The following is a 25,936-nucleotide window of genomic DNA, read 5'->3' as shown; positions in this document are numbered from 1 at the left end:
TCTTTGGTGAGTCGACTCAACTAGACTATTTGATTGAATCGGCTAACCATTCAAGAAAAATATATTTCAGATATAAATGTGTACAAGTCCCAATCCAATCTTTTTTGTTTATCCTATGAGTTGAATGCCATAATTTATCATTTAAATGGGCTCTGACCATCAACATATGTTCTCCAAGAATGGATGCATCAAACTTGATCCTTTAATATTACTTTATATTTCTATTCGAAGGGCTCCTTTGTGGTTTATTTAAAAAATGAGAGGATCATCAAAGAATTTTTTACCAAGGACCTTGGTTTTGGGATTGCTTTGGGATCTCCTTCATTTATCCATGATGGGTCTAACCACTCTAGTTTGGGTAATACTTCCTAATATGTGTAACACCCTCCTCCACGTCTACCCAAGCAATCATCCAGCTAGGCTAAACATGCAGCAAGAGGCTACTATGATATGATTCAACCTCCTAAGTGACCCTGAGGAAGTGGAATCGACGAAAAAACAACACACAGACCTCCCTCAGGTGATTCAGGACCCCTAGGAGCTAATCCACCACTCTAGGTGCCCAACCTCTGAGTTAACCTATCATTTAGATGAATTAAACCCAAATTCGCTCCCATGACAAGGCATGCATGCGACCAGCAACCCAAAGTCGCTCTCACAGGCTTGTCTGCTCGCGACCCCAGGATTTAAGCCACTTTTTCAAGCCCAGAGCCTAGGCCACTACCCAAAACGGAATGAATGCTTAGAATCAGGAAAATTACAAGGAAACAATGATGCAAAAGTAATGATATGATCAAGACCTTAACCATACCCCTACTAGCTATGACAGACATTTCATCAAACACTTAGTAAATATGCAACCTACAGGTGTAAATAACAGTTTTGAGCATAAGGATCTCATACTTATCTGAGATTTGCTATGAAGCATTGTCTCATTATCACATTAGTTGCCATTTCATCCATTAGTTCATAAATACATTGATCATTCAGTAATAAGTAAGAACATGTTGATATCCATACATATCTATTGTCATAAAATACACACATAACCAGCATAATAGGGACATAAATACCAATGAAGTCACAGCCATATAAACCACATATAATCCACCATAATAATCATAGAAATACAAGGATAAATAACCTTTCATTAATGATGCAAAATCCAAACCCTGGATGGGACTTCCACATTCCACTCGACTGTAGAATGGCTGAGCCAAATCTCTCTTCAACCATTCACCCACGTGCCATATTCCATGCATGAATGTGGGATGTCATAAAGCACATCAATCAAAACTAATCCAGGGCTTCTAAAGACCATCCACCTCAACCCATCGACAATGATACCACCTCACGGCCAGAGATCACAAAACCATCATCAAAGCGGTCTTTATCCCAACCATTCAAGGCTCCAGAGTGTTTGTCCAACTAAGGTTCTAGGACTAGTAACTCAACCCAAAAATTTTACCGGGCTCCAAAGCGTTTTTCTAAACAAGGCTCCAAGACTAGTAACTCAATCCACCAAGGGCCCCAAATCGTTTGTCCAACCAAGTGCTCCAAAGCGTTTGTCCAACCAAGGCTCCAGGACTAGTAACTCAACCCAAGCTAAGGAACATGAGAACCAACCAAAAACAAAACAAACCCACAATCTCCATGGCTATCCAGGAAATAGCAAGGCTAAGGAATCCACTGTCAATCCTGACCATCCTCCATGCTAATGACAGATCATAACCAAGAAACTGCATGCATATGTCATGCATGCCAAAAATAGTGAGGAAAACATACATGCAACAAAATATTGTTGTAGCGGTTGATCTCGATGCCCTCTTGTGCTTTCCTACTCTCCCTTTTCCTTCTTGATCCAAGCATCCAAGTATGCCACCCCTCCAAGAGTGCTCCAAGAAAACTCTAAGTATCTAAGAGTATGAGAGAGAGAGAGAATAATGAGAGAGCTCCAAAACTGAACTGACCAAGTCTTGCCCACTGATCCTCGGAAGCCTTTTTATTAATGAGGCCTCTATTTTCTTCATTTTCCATTATTTTCCTTCATTTTCCTCCTCACATGCAACCTGTGACCTTTCACCTTCCTTTTCTCCTAATTTCCATTATTTTCATAAATAAATGCCACTAAATGTCTCATGCCTTTCCAAAGCCTTTGCCATTGCCTTTGCCAATTTCCTTATCCATAATAAACTGAATCAACACCCACTAGGATGTTTCCCCCACCACTTAGCTTGAAATACGTGTCCCATCACTGTGGACTTATATATTTTTACATGGAATTTTCACCACGGCTATTACAATATGCTTATTCATTTGTTAATTCTATATGTCTTAGATTATGTAGGAAACTTAGTAGGTAATTTTATGAAGATATATAAAAATGGGCTTGGGAGGGGACTTGTAACCTGTGCATGCATCTATGTCAAAATAGATCTCAATAAAGGACTACCTGATAAGATCGTCATCAACTGGAATGGTATAACCTTTTCACAATTGGTGGGTTATGAAAACACAGTTTTCCATTATAGGTCACGTCAATAACCAGCTCATCTGCAGAATTATTTCCCTTCTTATCAAGGGCATTCTCACCCCCTTGATGCCAATAAAAAGAATCAATGATGGAAAGAGCCAACAGGATCTAAGAATTCCTTGTTGGAAAATGTAACTAGTTTCAGTCTTCATAATTATTGTTGGACTCATGACATGATGTAATTATTATACATTGATCAATCAAAGAAATAAAAATGTAAAAGAAAATTTATTTATGAAGCATGGGTTTCATGCTTGGATCATTGGTCAATAGGTCAAAGCATACATTGAATGCTTCTAGGTTTTTGTCATGAGTCATGGTCATTATTACATTGTAAAAGACCCCATTGGGCACTTGTAACATGAAAGAAAATATTATTGTATTTTTATAAGTGTCTAAATGCTTCCAAAAGACCAAGTCATCAAGCCAACATATGTCGGCCTAGAGTGGGCTTGGAGAGCCACTTGGAAGGCTATATAAAGGGAAGAATTTGACCTCCATTCATACATAACAAGCTCACATATCTTGGCATTTGATCTGCGGTTGGTAAGGGCATGTGAAGAGCTTAGAAGGATAGAAGAGCCTTATGAAGGACATGATCTATTCTTAAGGAATTTAGAGATCCCTTATCTTCCTGAAATAACTTCCTTATGCAAGGTACCTAGGTTCTCCGCAGATCCGAGGCTACAAGAGGTACCATAGTTCATTCTTGGATAATTTTTAAGGCTAGAAGAGCCTTCATTTGAAGAGAAACTATCTCTTTGTCCTTGGGAAACCTTGTGAAGGAAGTTTGGTTGGTTGAATTGCTAGTTGGTGGAAGCAGACGTCTTTTCTTTGTCTTAGAAGCATCCTTTGAATTGATAAGAAGAGAAAGTCCTTTTGGGTTTTCCCCTTGGAGTGGTTTTTCCCTGGCTTGGAGCCTATACCTTGTGTTCGTTGTGTATGGTTGTGATCTTATTATTTTTACATTTATTTGATGATAAGAGCATAAGCATAATAATGAAGAAGAAGAATATAAATCATAAATAATTTTCATGATTGGAAAAGTAATTTAAAAATGCTTCCCTAATCAGTTTCTCAATATGGTATCATAGTTAAGGTCAAATTTTGAGGCAACTGATCAATAGAAGGTTTTTTCATTTCTCCTACAAACCAAGAAAAAGAGATTGTGTACACTTTTTTGAAGTCCGAAGTGATTAAAGACATATCTGAGCCTTGAAGAGTTGATTTTGGTTTCTTTCATAAGTCAAATTTTTTTGTGCTAAAGCCACAGTCCTATACCAAGAAGACCGAAGATTTGGAGAGACCACCAAGCATTTTTTTCCAAGCATCTATATAATCCTTGCAAGATTCTAAAACTTAAAAGCCTGAGATCTATGATTTCAGAAGTATATGTAATAGGGCGATGTCCTATACATCATGTTTTGTTATATGAGAAGCAAGGTAAGAGGCCTAATTTAGATTGAAGGTCCTAGGAGAAAGGACGAAGATCTTGCAATCATGTTTTAAAGGATGAGAGGCCTAAATATTCAAGATTCCTAGTCTTGTGGTAGCAGTGTGATTTCAGAAGCCTAAAAATAGTTCTTTAGGCCAGTGTGGGATTGAAGAATCTAGGCCAACTTATGTGGAAAAAATTTGAATGACAATAAGAAGCCCTAGCTTGAAGGTTGAAATCACAAAAGTACCTATTCCAGAGGTAAATAGAAGAAGTAGTCTAATCTCAAAATACTACAGTAATTATGGTAAGGGCTGAAGTTGGAGAATGATAGCATAAATTGGTGCGAGATCTCCTTTGGAAAGGTTGATGTCTTCTGCAAAAAAATTCAAGGCTGGAAGAATCCCTACAGTTTGACAAAAGGTGACATCTCCAAGTACACATTTCTTTGGAGATATGTTAGATCATTATTTATGCTTACTCGAAGACCCTAGTTTGAGGGCCAAAACAATAGTGAAAACTTCAGGTGTTTTGAAATTTAAAATGTTTGAGATAGGTACTAGACCTATTGATTAAATCAACGATTTAAGAGAAGAATTTCGTGAAATTTCGGAACTAGTGGAAGTATAAGCTTGAAGAACTATAGTAGTAAGCATTAATTAGTCACCTTAAGAAGAGTATTCTGGTTTGGCATTAATCTTAGAAAGATCATGGAAGTGACAGTGGTGAAGGCTTAGTAGCAGCTTCCTGCAATGACAAAGGTATGTTGTTCTTAAGTTATGTGCTTTTGTTTTATGCATAGATAAATAAAGGTCTGCATGAAATGTTTTAGGATTTTGTTTCATATGTGGAATCTAGGGTTTATAGACTTCATCTAGTTGAAGGTTTTTGGTATCTAGGGATTGCAAACCCTAGATGGTGCTTGGATTAGAAACCCTAGTTATGTGGAAACCTTAACCCTAATGAGTGTGATCCCTCATAGAAAGCCTAGCCTTTGACTTATAGGGTGTGTGGATAATATAGGGTATATCATAATCTTGAGCAAGGGAGGAATTGAGGATATGCCATATAAACCATAGAGTTGATGTTTCTATTAGAAATATCAAATAAATGTAGGGTTTGTGTTTAAGAATCCTAGGAGAATACCCTCTATGAAAACCATGAAAACCTAGGTCGTTGTCATGCTCTTGTATTAGTATTTTGCTTGGTCAAAATTGTCAGTGAATGTTGCAGGTGCATTATTAATGAAGGAAGCATAATGAAAATGTTGGACTAGAAAAGCAGTCCTTGTGCCTGTTAATGATGAGCATGGTGGAAGGAGGGAACTGCAAGGACCCTTAAGGTACTAATAATTAAGAAGGAAAAAACATGTATCTTGATTTAGTATGGCATCATGGATAGAAGCATATGATTGTAGCATGTGTAAAAATCTACTTGATCAAGTTGTTTTGGTAAAAAAAGAATCTAGTATTTTATACTTTGAAAGACTTGAGACCTTTGTGCATATTATTCATCCATGCATTATCTAACATTATGTTAGAGGTGGTCATTTTTCTTAGATGGATCATCATGATCCTATTGGGACCATCATCTTGGGAAGGTCCTTGGAAGAAGCATTATGACAAGGCTAGGGATGAAGGAATGCAATAGGTCAAGATGTTGTCTCTTAATGGAAGAGATCTATTTCTCTTCAAGTATAAGTTGTGGGCTCATTGTAGGGCGTATAGCTAGATGGTTGCATGAAAGCATAGGGAATTCATATTTAAGAAAAAATATATTTTGGATAAAGATCCATATTTACATATTCTTGGAAAAGAAGTTGGGCCTCAAATATGCTTGGTATATGATATGATGCCTCGGGAAAAGGATTTGACGTACTCTAGAAAGAATGAAATGTTAAAGAATTTCTCGTTAGAATTTATATGTTCAACATATAACACAATCTCTTGAAGAGAATGGTAACTTAGTAATCAAGTTGGATCCTTGGGCACTGGGATATTCATATGGATATGGACCATGAGGATGTCAAAAACTTGTTGAGAACTTAGAAGGTCGTCATAGTAAGGTAAGTTTGTTTTCAGCATTTATTATTGGTTATCTGGTTAACATAATGTTTTACTACCTGAATAAATGTTGCAAGTATTTAAGATGACAGTTGAGGCAAGTTTAATTGTGTGGATGGAATACTTGGAGAATATCGGGAGGAACTCAACCTCTGATACCCAGCGATTATCAAGATATTCTCATCTTGGTATTGGAAGGTAGCAGTGCTAAAATATAACCTGAAGGTCAAAAGTTTGAACTATGAGAAGGAAGATCACTTTTGAGGAAACTGTGATTTACTTGAAGTATGGGAAGGCTCGACATATTAGCTTCATGAATGAATATAAGATGAAAGTGAAATGAAAAATGGATGACCTAGAACATGTCATAAGAAGATGGCTCCATGACCTATGATACCAAGAAAGGAAGCATGTTTAGTATAATGAGATGCAGAGGAAAGAGGGAGCCATGCAAGCTTTGAGGAACTGATGGCCGAATGAAAGACAAGTAAGAGAACTTGTGGTTATGACTTCTCTAAGGAAGTTTGGAATCTCCTCTAAGTTTTGAGAGGGAGTAAAAGGAGTATCCTTGACCAAGAGTAAGATATCCTCCCTATTTGAGTGGGAGTGATGGTGGATAGTTTTTATCCTTGTATGTCATGCACTAAATTGGGACTAAAATATGTAAGTCTTAGTGAAGGACATAAGGAAAGAATGGTGTCTGGAGGATAATATAAGAATCTAAGGCTGGTAATCCTTGAGGATTTGAATCCAAGACAGGAAGTAGTCTCGTTAACCGACACTCTTTGAGAATATGACAGGTATCCAAGATAAAAGTGGGTGAAGAGGACTGATATTCTTTGAGGATGCAAGGCCATGAATCCAAGTTAATAATAGTCCTAGAAGGACATACCTTGTGGACATATGGATGGGGTATGTGCCTTATAGAGGTTTTGTGGTATCACCCGTAAAGCCTCCCAACATAATGCTCTTGAATGAAGTAGAGCTTGTTTAGTTAGGCCTCAAAGAAAATGCTCGTTGATCTTAATGTTGATGCTTACAAGATGGATTATCAATTTGACTCTTCTTATATGAAATTTTCAAAGGGGGTATTATCCTTATACGTGTTGAACAATTATGAATTTCTCCCTAGTTAAGAGGGAGTGTTGGAAAATGTAGCTAGTTTCAGTCTTCATAATTTTTGTTGGACTTATGACATGATGTAATTATTATACATTGGTCAAAATAATAAAGAAAAATTATTTATGAAGCATGGGTTTCATGCTTGGGTCATTGGTTAATAGGTCAAAGCATTCATTGAATGCTTCTAGGTTTTTGTCATGAGTCATGGTCATTATTACATTATAAAAGACCCCATTAGGCACTTGTATCATGAAAAAAAATGTTATTATATTTTAGAAGTGTCTAAATGCTTCCAAAAGACCAAATCGACTAGCCATTATATGTCATCTTAAAGTGGGCTTGGAGAGCCACTTGGAATGCTATATAAAGGAAGGACTTCGACCTCCATTCATACACAACAAGTTTGCATATCTTTGCATTTGATATGCGGTTGGTAAGTGCATTTGAAGGGCTTAGAATGCTATAAGAGCCTTGTGAAGGACTTGACCTATTCTTGAGGAATTCATATATCTCTTATATGCCTGAAATAACTCCCTTATGTGAGGTACCTAGGGTTACCTCAAATCTGAGAATACAAGAGGTACCATAGTTCGTTCTTGGATATTTTTTAAGGCTAGAAGAGCCTTCTTTTGAAGAGAACCTATATCGTTGTCCTTGGGAAACCTTATGAAGAAAGTCTAGCTAGTTCGCTTGGTATTTGGTGGAAGCAGAGGTCTTGTCTTAGTCTTGGAAGTCTGCTTTGAATTGATAAGAAGATAAATTTATTTCTGGTTTTCCCCTTGGAGGGGTTTTTCCCTAGATTGGAGCCTATATCTTGTGTTATTTATGTATGGTTGTGATATTCTTGTTTTGAAATGTATTTTATGATAAGAGCATAAGCATAAGAAAATAAATCACAAATAACTATCATTATTAGAAAAGTAATTTTAAAATGTTTCCCTAATCAATTTTTCAACATTCCTTCGCTCACAAGAAAAACAACATGCATCAACAAAAAGAAATTGCAACCAAATCTAGTCCTTTGGCCTCATATTAGCCTCATCTTAGCCTCATGTGGTGTCATCTCATCCCTCAGACTATAAGGTCCCTTCTCGCCCTCTTCGTCTATCATCGCCCCACTCTCATGAAGATCCCTCAAATGGAGAACAAAGAGATACAACCATGATCATGGATTCATCCATGAACAGGCATAACTAACTTCATGAATGAGATCACTCAAATAGTGATAAGGAAACATCCACTATTGCAAACCCTCTGAAATTGGGAATATCTTAAGGAAATGCATCCATTATATATGCATCATCTACCCCAAAAGCTTCTTAGGATGGATTGACACTCACAAAAAATAATACCTTTGAAAATCAGAATGATCATTTCTGACCTCAAAGACCTAAATATCAGTAAAGTATTATGTATTTTCAATCTTTAGTTAGTGTGTCTTCTTTTTTTGGATTTGGTCAGATTTCCCCAGTGACCATCCAACCTAAACTACTTAACTTTTCTTGTAATCTCATGTTCAAAAGGTAATACAATATTTACTCCACAAAACAAAACACTAATCCATCAAAGAATAGATCTAAGGTCGCAAGAGGAGCTAAGGAATCAATTTTGAGGTGATTCTTAGAGTCTAAAGGTGGAAGCAAAAATGTGATTTATGGAGTGGACGAGTCATTTGGGCATTTTCACTATAATTTTTCTTCTAGGATGTGTTGGAGCATGAAACTTGGAGGATATATATAGAATATATTCACGTACCTGTGGTTCAAATTTCATACCTTGATTTGGTATAATTTCGAAGATATGGTCTAAGGAAGTTAGGCTTCATGAATGCTATGAAATCTTCTTCATACATGTCATCTTGGAATTTTCACTATAACTTTTTTCTAGGATGTTTCAAAATGTGAAACATGGAGGCTATATATAAACAATCTTCATGTACTTATGGTTCAAATTTTATACCTTGATTAACTATAATTTCAAAGATATGGTTTAAGTAAGTTAGGCTTCTTGAATGCTCTTGAAATATTCTTCAAACAGGTCAGTCTGGTATCTTTGCTATAATTCTTGTTCTAAGATGTTTCAGACTGTGAAACTTGGAGGATATAGATAGAACATCATCATGTAATTGTGGTTCAAATTAAAAACCTCAATTCACTTTAATTTCAAAGTTATTCTCTAAGGAATGTAGGCTTCCTAAATGGTCCTAAAATTTTCTTCAAACATGTCATCTCAGTATTTTAGCTATATCTTTCCTTCTATGATGTTTCAAACCTAAATTTTGGATGAGACAAAGGAGAGATATCAAGGTACCTATGGTAGAATTTTTAGACCCTGTCTCGCTACAATTTCAAAGATATGATTTGAGGAAGTTACTATTCATGAATGCTTATGAAACATGTTATCTTGTCATTTTTTCTATAGCTTTCTTCCTGAGATGTTTTGGACTATGAAATTTGGATAAGACAGAGAAGAGGTATTTATGTACCTGTGGTAAAAAATTTAAAACTAGATTTGAAAAATTAGATACATGGCATGTTGTGCAAATTTGTTCTTGGGAAGAAGCCAAAAGCAACATATTTTGGGAGAAGTAGTGTTTCTTAAGGAAGAAGCAACATGTAGACCTGGTAAAGGTAGAAGAAACAGACATAGTTGGTGAAGATAGAAGCAACAAGCAAGCTTGTTGAAAGAAGAAGCAACTAATAAACATTGCGAAGAAGTAAGCAAGTAGGTTGGTGCCTATGAATATTCACAGCAGTGGAGGTTGGTGTCTCATGTAGGTTGGTTCCTACAAATCTTCCAAGAGAGGGGATTGTTGTCTCCTACAGGTTGGTGCCTATAAAAAAAGGTGGGGATTGGTGTCTTTTGTAGATTGGTGTCTATAAAGAAGCAAAGGGGATTGGTGTCTCTTATACGTTTGTGCCTACAAAGTAGCAGAGGAGGTTTGTGTCTCCTATAGGTTGGTCCCTACAAAGAAACAAAGGGGATTGGTGTCTTTTGTAGCTTGGTGCCTACAAAGAAATAGATGGCATTGGTGTCTCTTATTGGTTGGTGCCTACAAGACCATTCATATAAAAAAAGTTTTGTAGGTTTCCATGTATATATTGTCTTATTCAGTTTATGAGATTGACATTTTATGATGATATTAGATAAGTAAAAATTGGCATTCTACTACTTCAACCCTTCCCCCCCACCCTCTTAGTATATTTGTGAATTCCAACATGCACTACATGGATTTGTGATATTTCACTTGCTCGCTAAACGTGCTATATATCATATAATTTTTAAGGGAGAAAAGATCAACAGATAAATTGGAATTAAAAACCATAAAATCAATGGGATATGCTTACCTTTCTATATTTGTCACCATATGCTAGATCAATTTCCTTCTACATCAGATTTGTATCACTATGCAAATAAGATATTCTAGTTAACACCATCATAACACTCTATGATAAACTATTGTAAATTTTGTTGCTTTGTTATATCCATACCTTCATCTAGTCAACATTATTTGCAATGTATAAATGTGGTGCATCCTATTGAAAAGTGTAACTAGGTTCGATCTTGATAATGACATGCAATTATGATTTTATGTAGTGAGATGTAAATAAGAAAAATAAAATTATTATATTGACTTTCTTCATGGGTTTCATGAGCAAGGGATTTTGTTTTTGAGTCAAGACTCCCATTGAGATTTTTTAGGTTTAATTTGTAATCTAGTCATAAAGTGTTAGAGTCATTGTCACGTAAATGAAGTCATGTTACACTTTGAAAATGTCATTGTGTCTATGTAAAGTATCCTCCAAGAACTTGTCACCTAACCTCTTCAAGTCGGCCTACAAATGATGAAGGAACTCTCTAGATGAAGTCAGCCTAACTCCAGCTGTCAAGTCGGCCTAAAGATCATGTGAATTGGTGTATAAATAGCCTAACTCGACCTCCATCCTAAGCAAGAAACTCGATCTGAATTCGGTCTAAAAACAAGTGTGAAGAACGGGTAGAAAGGAGTGAGAAGAAGAAGCTGTGGAGAAAAGTACGAAGTTTCTTCTGTGAGACTATCTTTTGGGTATAGCGAAGTTTCTTCTAGGCAAGTAAAAGAAGAGGTTTCTTTTGGGGCAGAAAGAGAAGGATTCTTCTGTGAGGTTGAAGTAAATATTTAGAGATCGAGTTTCTCTAGAGGAAACCAGTGAAGACCTAGAGGCCGAAATTCTCTATGGAAAGACAAGAAGGATCAGTAGGAAGGATAGAGACCGAGTTTCTCTAGAAGGATGAGGAGAGAAGTTCTAGATCAAGAAGAAAGGAAAGTGAAGGAAGAGGTAGAGCATCAAGGTTAGTGACAAGATTCTTGAGAGGATACTAGAGTCAAGGTTCTGTGTCATGGTCTTGGTACTTACTAATTGAAGATCTAGAAGAAGGATTTTGATCGAGTTTTCCTCTCAAGAGGTGGGCCCTGGCTAAGAAGCCTACATACTATGTCACTTGTCTTTTATTATGCATATTGGTAATTGTATTGACGAAAGAACACATTACTTGCTAAGGTTTTGCAAATGGGGTAGCAAGTTAAGGGGGCTTGATTGTGGGGAAAACTCCACAGCTAAGTGTGCTTGAGCCAGAGGCAATCTGGGATGGGTGACCTCCTGGGAAGTCGTGGTTACTGGGTGCAAGCCCCGAAAGTGATGATTGACACTATGTGATTTATTTCACTAGTTTCAATCCCACTTGTTCACCCCTGTGAGCATCACCCGATGTAATGAGTGCTAAGTGGACTATTCAAAAATCATGAGAAAATAGTCAGTTATGACTACCTCTCATGGAAATGGTCATAGATGAATGACTTACTTAACACAGTTGAATCCCAAAAAATTATATCTAATATAATGCACTGCGAAAACCCCCAATACTTAATTCAAAAGAGTGAATGGAACTCTACTTGAATGGTTCATGAGGCACAATACTTGCTAAGGTTTTGCAAATGGGGTAGCAAGCTAAGTGGGCTTGATTGTGCGGAAAACTTCACAGTTAAGCGCGCTTGAGACAGAGGCGATCTGGGATGGGTGACCTCCCGAGAAGTCCTGGTTACCGGGTGCAAGCCCCGAAAGTTATGATTGATGCTATGTGATTTATTTCACTAATTTCAATCCCACTTCTTCACCCCTATGAGCATCCCCTGATGCAATGAGTGCTAAGTGGACTATTCAAAAATCATGAGAAATTAGTAAGTTACGACTACTTCTCATGGTGGACTATTCAAAAATCATGAGAAATTAGTCAGTTACGACTATCTCTCATGGAAATGGTCATAGATGAATGACTTACTTAACACAGTTGAATCCAAAAAAATGATATCTCGCCAGCATTGTGTTATGACCTTGTGGAGAGATAGAGTTGTTAGTCAAGGCCTTGCTATATAACAATGATGGTTGATATGATGTTATACAAATGAGTTACAAATCTGAATTCTTCTTATGAGAGATTCTTCATATTGAGAAAGTCCAAGTACCATTATGAATACCTCCCTAGTTAAGAGCGAGTATTGAAAAGTGTAACTAGGTTCAGTCTTCGTAATGACATGCAATTATGATTTTATGTAATGAGATGTAAATAAGAAAAATAAAATTATTATGTTGAATTACTTCGTGGGTTTCATGAGCAAGAGATTTTGTTTTTGAGTCAAGACTCCCATTGAGAGTCTTTAGGATTTATTTATCATCTAGTCATAAAATTTTAGAGTCGCTGTCATGTAAATGAAGTTATGTTACACTTTGAAAAATTTCATCTTGTTTATGTAAAGTATCCTCCAAGAAATTGTCACCTAACCTCTTCAAGTTGGCTTAAAAATGATGAAGGAACTCTTTAGATGAAGTCGACCTAAATCCACTTGTCAAGTTAGCCTAAAGATCATGTGAAGTGGTGTATAAATAACCTAACTCAGCCTCCATTCTAAGCAAGGAATTTGATCTGAATTCAATCTAGAAAGAAGTGTGAAGAAAGGGTAGAAAGGAGTGTGAAGAAGGAGCTATGAAGAAAAGTACGAAGTTTCTTTTGGGAGACTATCTTTTGGGCATAGCGAAGTTTCTTCTAGGTAGTGTGAAGTTAGGGCAGCGAAGTTTCTTCTGGGTAGTGCGAAGTTAGGGCAACGAAGTTTCTTCTGGGAAAGTAAAAGAAGAGGTTTCTTCTAGGGCAACGAGAGAATGATTCTTTTGAGAGGTCGAAGTAAATATATAGATACCAGGTTTCTCTAGAGGAAACCAGTGAAGACCTAGAGACCAAGATTCTCTAGGGAAAGCCAAGAAGGAGCAGTAAGAAGGATAAAGACTGAGTTTCTGTAGAAGGAGTTGAGGAGAGTAGTTCTAGATCAAGAATAAAGGCAAATGAAGGAAGAGGCAGAGCATCAAGGTTAGTGACAAGATTCTTAGGAGGATACTAGATTCAAGGGTCTATGTCATGGTCTTGGTACTTATCAATTGAAGATCTAGAATAAGATTTTTTATCGGGTTTTTCTCTTAAGAGGTGAGAGGTTTTAGCCCTGACTGAGAAGCCTACATAATGTGTCACTTGTCTTTGATTATGCATATTGGTAATTGTCTTTATGGAAGAACACATTAATAAGCTAACAAAGAAAATACTATAATATAAGAAGTAAAAGTGTGAGAAATTGTTAACTTTGAATGCCCTAGATTTCTCGAACACATCCCACTCTTCACAACATAGTTAAATAAACTATGTACTAATTAATTTGAATATATGTGTGTGTGTGGTACTAATAAAAAATAACTGTTACCTATTGACATGGATAAATGACCCAACAATAGTCAAGGAGTTCTCTCTAGTAAGAGGTCCCAATTATACATCACACCATTTGGGATAAGAGACCCATCTAAATTATGGTCTAACAACCATTCTTGGTTTCTCAATATTGTTATGAGATATGGACAATCATCATGGTAGAGGTACATAAATTTTACACTAAAAATATATAATACACTAAGATGAAAAAGAATAATCTAGCTAGTATTGAAATATAGAAGAGAAATAGGAAGTGATGAGCCAGTACACATACAATTGCATGGTCAAGGAAACAATTCGCTAATATCCTGGACAACAATGTACACTTAATTATGAGAACTAAACACAAAATAGTAAGATTCTGAACCAATAAGTACTCATTATAGAAAACAATGGAACCGAAACCACAAGCGAGAAATTACAAACCAATTAACAAATTAGTTTAAGAACTAGTAGTAATACATCTCATAGATACATACATAAATGAATTGCTTAAGAGTAGTCAGAAATAAAGACACCATGCATGTGGAATGAAGCTTCAACGATCACCTTCAAGAATTCTCTATATTAAATAGCCAAAAAATACATATTTACTGGCTTACAATCTTTGGTCTGCAAGGATTTCAGAAAACAGATCCTAAAGTCCTTCTTACATAGAGCTTTACATTATTGATAGGTTTGATTGGTAACTGCTTCTTAATATTATTGAACTTCTCAAGGGCAGTTAAAACTCTTAATTTTCTCCTAAATTTTAATCATAATTACAAAAAAAAAATTGTAAAACTTTCATAACTCATGCACAACAATCACATCCTCAAGTGGAATCTTCTCAATCTCCGAAATATGTGCCACCCATAGCTCATAATTTGGCCCAATCATTCTAACTTTGTTACACAAAAATCTCTCCATAACAACTTGATACTCTTTAGTATTGTGGGAGAACATTGGCAAGTCTCTCTTTAGTGAGACTAAGAAGGAATTAATGACTTACTACTACTAGGTTGGCTCTACTAGATGATCCTATTAGGATCCCATTTTACCACCTTTTTCAACACCTCCTTTGACCTTTTACCCCTCATATGCTACACTCATAAATGCATATTGACCATCTTATCATATATTTTCACCCCTTTGAGCCCAAAATCCTTTGATACACATATTGAGGTAAAAGTTGTTTATTTTTATTAATTCCTAAGTCTCTAATGAATTTTAAGCTGATTTTTCTAATGATAAAATTTTTTACACAGTTCTTGTACCAACAATTCACTTCCAATACCCGATCATGTTTAGAATATTTGTACCCTTCTAGAAGACAGTACGCCATATGGGTTTTGAAACCTGGGGTGTCTAAATAATTCTAGGTTGATCAAATCGCACCCAGGTTACATGTGTCAAGCTCCAACTCTAAAATAATGTTACAGGTTAAACTTTCCAAAGAGTCAACTTCAAGCATGATTTTTGTGGTGATGAAGGTGAATCTAAAAATCCTGGAACATGGGTTTTGTTCCCATTATGGCTAACTGGTTACAATAAGTTCTTTTGCCAAAATACTGAATGATTTGAAAGATATCCTTGGTTATTTAATGTCAGTCTACCCAAAATGCACACATTCTCCCAAATTTGCAAACAATGTCTAAATTTGAGGAAAACACTAGATCAATTATCGATTATGAGGAATGAACCTTAGATATATTCAAAATATGGGAATGAGTTATTATGATGTACTCGTATTATGGAAAGAAAATGACCCATTTTTTCTTGTTATTATCATTTTTGTTATCTTGAATGTATTCCACAATTAGGCAAATATGAGATTGGGAATTGGTTATGATCCACCCCAATGCTCCTCTTATAAAATATTTAGATGAATAACATATTTGGGTTGTTGATTCATTATTTCGTAACAGGCTTGGGAAATGGTATCTAATTAGGAGGTTTATTGTGGTAGCAATCTTGTGTGTTGCCTTCTTGTAAACTGAGTTGATCTTCCATCAACGAATGTTGTCTATTTCTAAACTTTGGTGCATCACTTTGGAGTAATTTTATCATTCTTGGCAGCATTAGTAAGGTTGGGAAGGGCCCCTCAACCCTGGGTAACATTCTTCCCTTTCATTTTGTTAGCTTAGATTGCCAGAGTGTTTGATTTGCAATGTTTCCAATTTTTGTTTTCAATATATTAGTTTGTTGAGTTAGAAGCTTATCATGAATTTCATTTTCATATTAATTCACTTTCCTTTAATTTCCAAAATTTGATTTATGTTACTTTGATAGTTTGGTTCAGACTATTTTAGTTTAGTTCTAATTCCTTTACATTGATTTACGCCTTTAATGATTTTTATTTGGTTTCAAGAGACTAAACACCATCACTAGAATCCTTCATTTCTTTAAATCCAACCTGATATTGAATGCATGAACATTGTTTCATATAGTAAAATATTGCAATCCAAGGCTATGCAAGGGGATCTATGACAATGGTTGACATATGGCCTTTATTTTTAGTGTGTTTATCGACATTTAGTATTTCTTTAAGCACATGTTATTTCGTTGTTAATTTTCATCAATTATAGTTACCGATATTACATTAGGATATGTTAGGGATTTAATCCTGCATATAATTTTCTTGCATCTCCAACTCTATGACCGCAATTTAATAATTAAATGTTGGAAATATAAAACATATATATTTTCCCAACATTTTTGGCATTATTTCCAATGAGGTGATAAAAAGAGATTAGAACACTCGTAGTTTTCTTCTTGTTTTTTTTCAACACTTGTGCCTTGGCGGAGTAGAAATTATGACATGCAAACTTCAAAGATGCCCTGTAAAAAGGTTTCTAGCCTGGTGCATCCACTTTAGTGGGTTTTTCTAAAGCCTCATCATGATGATTTAGTGTTTTTTTATACAAGTGTGTTTTCTTTTTTACTTTGATTCATGGAAAGGAAGAAACTAACTCATGATGAATAAATAATTGGGGAAAACAGGTCTTAGTAGCATGAGAGCATGCAAGTACATGACAAATATTGCTTCGAAATTATTTCCTTTTAAGCATATTTCATTTATTTCTTTAATAATTTTTTAGTTGGGTGTTGTAAGTAACCGCACCCCACAAAACATACTAATCCGTGTGTTAGGTAGTGATCAATAACCAACAAGGAAACTTAGGAACCTGAAGAAGAATGTTACTCCAAAAATTTCTCAACTCCCAATAGCAACTAGAAAACTCTTTACATATTAGGAAGATCAAATCTTGGCAGTAGTTGAGAACATACTTATACTCTAGGAAGCAATAGAATATCAAAAGTCCCATGAGCCACAAGCAAAACTAAAAGTCTTATCTAATCACCTTGATCACCAATTCGTCGAGGAAATCAAAGAATCACGGACCAAATTGATGGAGAGTAGTCATTAAAACTTTCTATCAAAACATGCCCATCATCAGATCTAGTATGCATGCAATAAATCAATCATCCAATAGGAGAGGATATGTATGGCATGATAGAGGAGGACATGCAAAGTGGACTAAATGAGTAAGAGATCCAAGAATATTATGAATATATTGAATGTTGGTTCCAAACAACCATCAAATCAAAGCACCACTCTCTTCTTTAATGATTCTTGACGCCACATCATTTGAAGCAGCTAGACCCTCATGCTCTAATATACATTTAAGCTTACCATTCAATCCCGAGTACGAGTATAATTATTATCTTGTTATGCATATGGATTCTTTGGAAATACTCCCACACTTGAAGGAGAATGTTATTTTGGTTCTATGCTCGAGTTAGATGATGTGGTATTCCTTAAGGCCCACCTTCTAATAGATCTTATCCCATTTACTCCAACACCTTATCTCAAACCAATATCAGAGATCTTTTGGAGTGCCTTGGATTTTGCATACATCAATGGAAGATCTCCTCATTGAAAACACGGGAATACCTCAATGTCTCTTGGTTGCTAGATCTTGCAGGTGACTCGAATTCAACAAATTTACTCGTGCCTATTAGAATGCACTCTTGCATATTGACACTCATTGACATCAATGGTGAGTTTCCTCGCATTAGTTAACGACATCCATCAACAGTTGTTAATCTAATGATTTCTATGTTTGAACTCAACAAATTTATTCACATAAATAAAATTATGCAAGATATGGGTTTATGGAAAATATTATATGGTTTGTGATTCTAGCATTAGTTTGTAGTTGTGTGCCAATGTTAAAAAAGAGGGGGGGAGGGGTGATCCAATCTCCAACATCAGTTTACAGTGTTTTGGTCCTATAAATTTTCAAGAATCATAAATTTTTGTTCGGAACAATATCAACGAATCCTATTATTATCAACCTTCACTCCATCAGTGTTAGGTCCCTATACTACTAGTGTAACCCCTTATTGTCATTAGTACAACCCCATTATAATATTGTTGTGCCCATGTAGTCCCCATATTGTTACTATTGTGCCCCATAGAAACCCACTATTGTTATTGTTGTGCCCTTACATTATTATTTTTATGTCAGCTCTCATTATATTATGACCCCTTAGACTCCTATATATAGAAAGGAGGTCTTGTCATTTGTATCATCTAAGAATTGTTCATTTGTGTAATGTAAAGTAGGTTTCCCCCTCGAAGAAGCTGAATTCTAAGGCGTTTATCTCTCTTTTCTATCTTTTTGTGAGCTGGTTTCATAACATTTGGTATCAGAGCTTTGGATTCTAGGGTTTCGTTGCTCCAAACAGGTCATTGTGGCATTCTCACTATAACTTGTTTTCTGGATGTTTCAGAAGCTAAAAGAAAAACCCATCTGAGACAAAGTTACGTCGAACCGCAGGTTCAAATTTCTGATCTTGTCTTGCTATATTTTTGGAGATATGGTCTAAGGAAGTTAGGGTTTTTTCAAGCTCCAGAATTTCATCTCAAACAGTTCATCATGGAATTTTCGCTATAATTTGTTTTCTACGAAGGTGCAGACTCTGAAATTAAAACCCATTTGAGAGGAAATCGTGGGAAAGCTCAGATCCAAATTTCAGATCTTGTTTTGCTATATTTTCAGAGATACAGTCCAAGACATTTAGGGTTTCTACAAGCTCTTGAATTACATCCCAAACAAGTGACCTGGGGAAAACCATCATAACTATCTCTCTGAGCATAAGATTGAAATTTAGTAAGAAGTTACAGAAAGAGGACAGACTGTAGTGTTCTGTGTATCTTTTTCAAATCCGAAGGTCAAAACAGTGACACGTGGCACTTCATACAAGTTCTCTCTTTGGAAAAGGTATATAATGAGGTCATCTTGGGATATTGTACATAACTCTTTCTTGGAGAATCCAATTTCAATTAGACTGGTGGCATTGGAAAGAGAACGCAAAGGAATACTACAAGTCACGATTTCCGGACTAGAAGATCCGAAATTACAGCGTTATAGTCGTCTCAAGATTGAGCTCCTAAAATCAAGAAAAGGCGATATGAGGAAGTTTGATGGCAAGGATCCAATGAATTGGATACTACAGATGGAGCAATATTTTGATCTACATGAGGTGAAACTGTTACAAAAGGTATGTATTACATCTTCATATTTAGAACTGGATCAATTTTTATGGTATAAAGGGCTTTGTTCTCGTAAACCACTTGTTACGTGGTCAGTTTTTAGGGAGGAAATGATAGCACATTATGAGGATACAAAGAGAAACACCTTCTTTAGCCAATTGATAAATCTCAAACAAAAGGGTTCAATGGTAGAGCACATTGAGGACTTTTAAAAATTAAATATAAGGATAAATGATATGCTAGAGAAGCAAAAGATTGATGTCTTCATAGGGACTTTAAAGGATAACATTCAACATGAGGTTCGTCTTTGGGAACCTGATTCATTGGAGAAGGCATTCAGGTTGGCAAGAAAAATTGAAAGTGAAATTATGGAAACAAGGAATCCCACCACTCACGACTATAGTTATGGAAGTGTTTTTTCTCCTACCCTTCCACAACCTACAAGGTTTACACCAAAACAATTAGAAGAAAAAAGAGAAAAAGAGCTTTGTTACAATTGTGATAGCAAATGCACTAAAGGTCATAAGTGTGCTGAGAATAAATTATTTTACATAGATTATGAAGAGGAGGAAGAAAAGGATCAAGAAACATCAAAAGAAGAGGATATACACCAGGAACCAACTCCAGAGAAGGAAGAAATGAATCTGAACATATCTTGTAAAGCATTGGCAAGAATTACCACTCCTCAAACTCTCAAGATAGAAGGACATATCAAGAAGAAAAAGGTTCAAGAAGTGAAAGATCACATTGAGAAAATCCGACCATATCTTGTAATGCATTGGCCAGAACTACCACTCCTCAAACTATCAAGATAGAATGACATATCAAGAATAAAAATGTTCAATAAGTGAAAGATCACATCAAGCATCAAGAAATGAATCCGACCATATCTTGTAATGCATCGGAAGAAATTAGCACTCCTCAAACTCTCAAGATAGAAGGACATATCAAGAAGAAAAATATTCAAGCATTGAAATATCTCATCGAGCATCAACAACAAGTTCTCCAACTTTTAAAGGATAATGCCACTTTGGTGCAAAATCAAATGAAACAACAGGCAGATCAACATCACAGTGAAAGAAGTTTTGATGTAGGCAATTGGGTATTTTTACGGCTACATCTCAAGCAATCTATTTATGAGAAGGAAATGTTGGCAATACTACATGCACTTAAGAAATGGTGACCTTACCTAATGGGAAGACACTTCAAGGTAAAAATGGATCATGATAGTCTTAAATACTTTTTAGGACAAAGATTATCTTTAGAAGAACAAAAAAAAAGGGTCACAAATATGTTGGGTTATGAATTTGAAATCATCTATAAAAAGGGAAGCAAAATGTCATTGTAGATGCACTCTCAAGAAAGGTTGAGGATGTGGAAGCATTGTTTTGTGCTATTTCTATTATCCAACTAGATTGGATAAATGAAGCAAGGGATGAATGGAAGAAGGGCAAAGAAGTGTGGCCACTCATTCAAAAGTTGCAAAAGATCTCAGTTCAAACAATATTGCTAGAACTTGACAAGGAAGAAAAAATAATATTGGAACCTGGAGCAGTCACAGAAACAAGAAATCGACAGCTACGAAATCGATAAATTTCAGAGTATCTCGTCAAGTGGAAGAACTTACCTGCTGAAGATTCCACATGGGAGGATGAGAATTTTATACAGAATCATCTAGAACTACTCAAGCGTTGAGGATAACACTTTTTAAAGAAGAGGGGCATGTTAGGTCCCTATACTACTAGTGTAACCCCTTATTGTTATTAGTACAACCCCATTATTATATTGTTGTGCCCATGTAGTCCCCATATTGTTATTATTGTGCCCCATAGAAACCCACTATTGTTATTGTTGTGCCCTTACATTATTATTGTTATGTCGGCTCTGATTATATTATGACCCCTTAGACTCCTATATATAGAAAGGAGGTCTTGTCATTTGTATCATCTAAGAATTGTTCATTTGTGTAATGTAAAGGAGGTTGCCCCCTCGAAGAGGCTGAATTCTTAGGCGTTTAACTCTCTTTTCTATCTTTTTGTGAGTTGGTTTCATAAAAATCAGCCCCAACCTTCTTCAATCACAGTATTGTGTTCAATGTTTTATGCCTTTGAACAGGTTGAGTTTGAGTTCCATAAGCTCAAAATGCTCATATCCAACAGCCATATCAACGAGTATGAGAAATTAAACAATTTTTTTAGGTAAAAACACTTCTAATCCTTTTGGTTTATTAGGGATAAATGAAATTTATTAAACTGTAGCTTCTCATATGCTTGTCATTTTACCCTTCTCTTTACTTGATTTCATCCATCATTATGTTATGCCATGCCTATAATTTTAACCATTTCTCACCCATATTACAACCATTATATCCCAAATTCCTCTTGTTTGGAATTCTATGAGGAAGTTTTGGTTCAAGAATTATGGAAGCTTTGAAGGCAGTTTATGCTAACTGGGTTCTTGAAGATATGATTATTGCTACAAATATATGTTCTGTAAAGTTCTCTAAGATCACTACAAATTCATTTTTGACTCAGAGAATTTTTTCAGTATCAAGCTTGTGTGAAGCAACTAAGGTAGGTTGTTGCAACTTATCGCAAGTATGAAATTGTATTTGTTGAGGAAGCTCTCTTAAACTAAAATGGTGCATGTTTGTTCTTTGTAGTCTAATAAACAAAGTCTTTAGAATATGATGAGAAGGATGCAAATGACCCCAACATTCCTGGAGAGGTGGATGATTTTGATCCATATTTATTAAAAGCTTTCCTGGCCTATTTGAGGTAGTTTTTCCATATAGTCCAAGAATCTTAGCTAGATAAACAATGTGGTAGAGTGCTTCTATTTAGGGGATTGTAGTTGGGTATTGCATTTCTGCTTCTGTATCATCATTCATCAACAAGTGGGAAATAATGAAGTTTTCATACCTAGGAGCTTTGACAACTTTATAATACTTACAAGTGTAGTGGTAGTCATAATTCTTGGCCAGTTAAAATCATTGGAACATGATAAGGTTGTGCTTCAGACAATGTGGAGATTTCTACTTGCTTCATTAATTTCTACCTATCTCTATTCACAAACAACGAGTTCCTACTTCCTATAACTGTTGACAAATTTATTGTGTCTCATTTTATATTTGTTTCCATTAGTGAAAATTCATAGTAACCTTGTCCTTTTGCTAAAATTTGGTACTCAAGTTCCATTTTTTCCAGCAAAAAAGGCTATTTTATCAGCCTTCTAGAGAAGATAACTTTGTTGGTGCTGAAGCGAAGGGAGCTTGCCATTGCTTAGATGTGAGTTGTGACAAGTTATATATTTAGTGGAAGTGTGAGTGAGAATTATATTACAAATATAAGAGGTATCAACATATATGGAATGCAATAAGGAAGAAGCCCTCTGACTAAATAATTTACAAAAAATAAATTCGAAGTTCAAGATTTTGTGAGTGCTCAAATTAAGGCTCAACAACTCTTTCTTGCACTTGAGAATATTTTCAAATGGTTGTTATTCGTGATGTGCATTATGTCACATAGGAAAAGTTAAATGGACATGATATCGATTGGTATGGAATTCCCCATGCTTGCCCAAATCCTTTGTTTTGCATTTTAAATTGTTGGGATTTGAAGGTTGGATGATGGGATGACACATTCAGTATGAGGGGCAATTTAAAAACAACATTCCCGATAGAAAGAGGCTAAATAATAATATTTATTTATTTTAACTCAATGGATGAAGCTACAAGTAGCTTTCTTTCCTGGACTTTCGAATGTATGTTGAAAGAGTCTATGGGAAAAGTATGGAAATCTTCAAAAGGTTCTTAAATCATACTTGGATAATTCAAAGGAAATAGTATCATCAACCCAGAAGGTTGAGTATAAGTGAAGTGATTTCATCAACATTGTCAACTACTAGTCATGAATTAGAAGCATTAGAGGCAGAACTCATCCTTTAGCCACTCCAGCTTGCATTTGAGGCCAAGAATCCAAAGATTATTGAAAATTCAACACCAAACAACATTGTTATGCAAGTTATGAGGGTGCTTCACTTCCCAATTCCAATCATTTATCACTCGATTGTAAAGGAATCCACTCGCCCTTGCCTTATTGAAATTAGTGAAGATCTTGATGTTGATGTAAGATAATTTGATTCTCAAGAACTCAAATCCCATGATCAAGTCATGATGTCATCTTAACCATAGGGACGCCTTCTATTTCTCATCAAAGTTCCTTGAAGTCAAGATTTTGATGTACCTATTGGGAGTTAGCAGTTGTAGCAAGTCAAGATTTTTATGGGTTGATGAATTCATGCAATGTTTGATGAATGTTGTGTTAGAATTAGTCATGAAAGTAGGAGGGAGTGCTCCTACTCCAACTGAATTTTAATTGAGTTCTTTGGATTGGTTGGCAATGCTCCTCAGTTTTGTCTTAAAATTGGGGGTCATTGAGAGTAGTTTTTTCTCCAAACCCATCATGAATAGTAACTAGAGAGAAGGGCCATTTCTCTTGAAAAATAAACCCCCATGGTGGCATAAAAAACTATATGTTAGTGTTTGAATTTCAAAGAGTGTGTAATAGTTCCTTCTATTAAAACTTTTCATCTTCAACACAATGTGACCATGATAAGGTTATACTCCAATTTGGAAAGTTGGAAAGGACGTGTTTACTGTGGCTTATCGTTATCCACTCTCGGATTTTCAAGCATTTTCCATATGTCTTGGTAGTTTTGACAAAAAGTTGGCTTGTGAATAGTGAGGGTTCAATGTTATGGGCATTTAATCCAACTCTAGTAAGTGATAAATCCTAAATCACTTGTGTTGTTGTTTCGCTTGATAATGGCTTCTGGATTGAATCATGTATACACATCCACCTAGTTTTCCTTATTTCCTTGTGTTCACAATTTTCTGGTGGTTGCAAAAATTTTCATTGTTAAATTATTTTTTGCAGTAGAGGGTGTCATCAAGCTCATCTTGTCTCATGGAAAGGAACCCAACTACTGGAGAAAGTAATAACACTTAAAAAAAAGCATTGCTCTTTTTGCTAACTTTAGGGAATCACTTTATTACTTCATCTTATCCAGTTGGAGAGGTTCCTTGTCTTGGTTTAAAAAAAGCACGACTTTGGTGAGAATATGCATTGGACCTTCTACAAGGGTGTACAATGTGTTTGTTGTGGGATGCAATATCGTTGTTTATCCCAATGCTCCATCTCTTTTAGATTTGGAATCATTATTTGTTGGGAAAGAGACAGAGGATAATAAAGTAGTAGAGCATTTGAAATCAACCTTTACCAAGTCTAACAACCATGTCATACTCAACAATCAACTCACATTCATCAGTCATAATACATAATGCTACAACTATCACCTACTTACACTTAAGTACATATCATTTGTCTCAACACATACATATTAGTACAACCATCTTAAAACAAGATAATTTCGGCAAGAAATCTTATAGACACATACTCATATCATTCAAGTAATCAAATATTCAAGCAACAGATAACCGACATAATAGACACCAAACACTCAAACACTAAATAAACGACATAGTTGAACATTCAAACACCAAATAGATGACATAATAAAATGCATACCTTAATGTATCTCAGGGGAGGCTATCTTGTCTGCACAATCAATCTAGATTAACACGATATAACTTCACAACATATCACCTCAAACATAAATAAGGTCATGATGTCCATATCAGTAACTAGCTAACATGTTCACATCATAAACTCATAAACAATTTCCGTTCATGCATAACAATCACATATGCATAGACAGTCTAGATTAGTATGACATAATATCACAAAATATTAACTCATAGCTAAATGTCATAACCCTAACCATCTGCATAGGCCAATCCAATTTAGTATGATACATATAACATCAAGGTCTTAATGTAATAACCCTAATCATCAAGCTACTAACATATAACAACAAGTTATTTATCATGCTCGTCAACAACATATGACCTAATCATCAAGCTAATTATCATATAACAACAATAAGTTAACCTATAACATACTCATCAACAACATATAACATAATCATCGAGTTATCTAACCTAAAACAACAATAACAATGCATACAACCACAGGTTATTATCATTCCTGACTATCTGACCCATGTGCATATGACCATACTAATCAACTAGCATCTATCATGTATGTAACCATAACAACAATAGAATGAAAGACATACACATAACCATAATGCATATAGCAATCCTTAAACTACATACCTTCATTCCCAACATACAAACCTGTATGACGACATGCTCTTGCCTCGAGGTCCAATGCTGCAACTTCACTTTAATGATCCACATCTCTTGTTCTATCTCAACCAACACATTAGCATCGTAACATAGCAATATCATCATGATGACCTAATTGCATACAATGACCTTATGCACAACAACCTTCACCATGAAAATGCATGCATAACAACATATAGAAAAT

This window comes from Pinus tabuliformis, chromosome 4_2, assembly GCF_031772625.1.
Source record: "Pinus tabuliformis cultivar Carrire ecotype Pingquan chromosome 4_2, CPIR1, whole genome shotgun sequence".
NCBI classification, from domain to species: Eukaryota; Viridiplantae; Streptophyta; class Pinopsida; order Pinales; family Pinaceae; genus Pinus; species Pinus tabuliformis.
Note: the sequence above shows the minus strand (reverse complement) of the source record.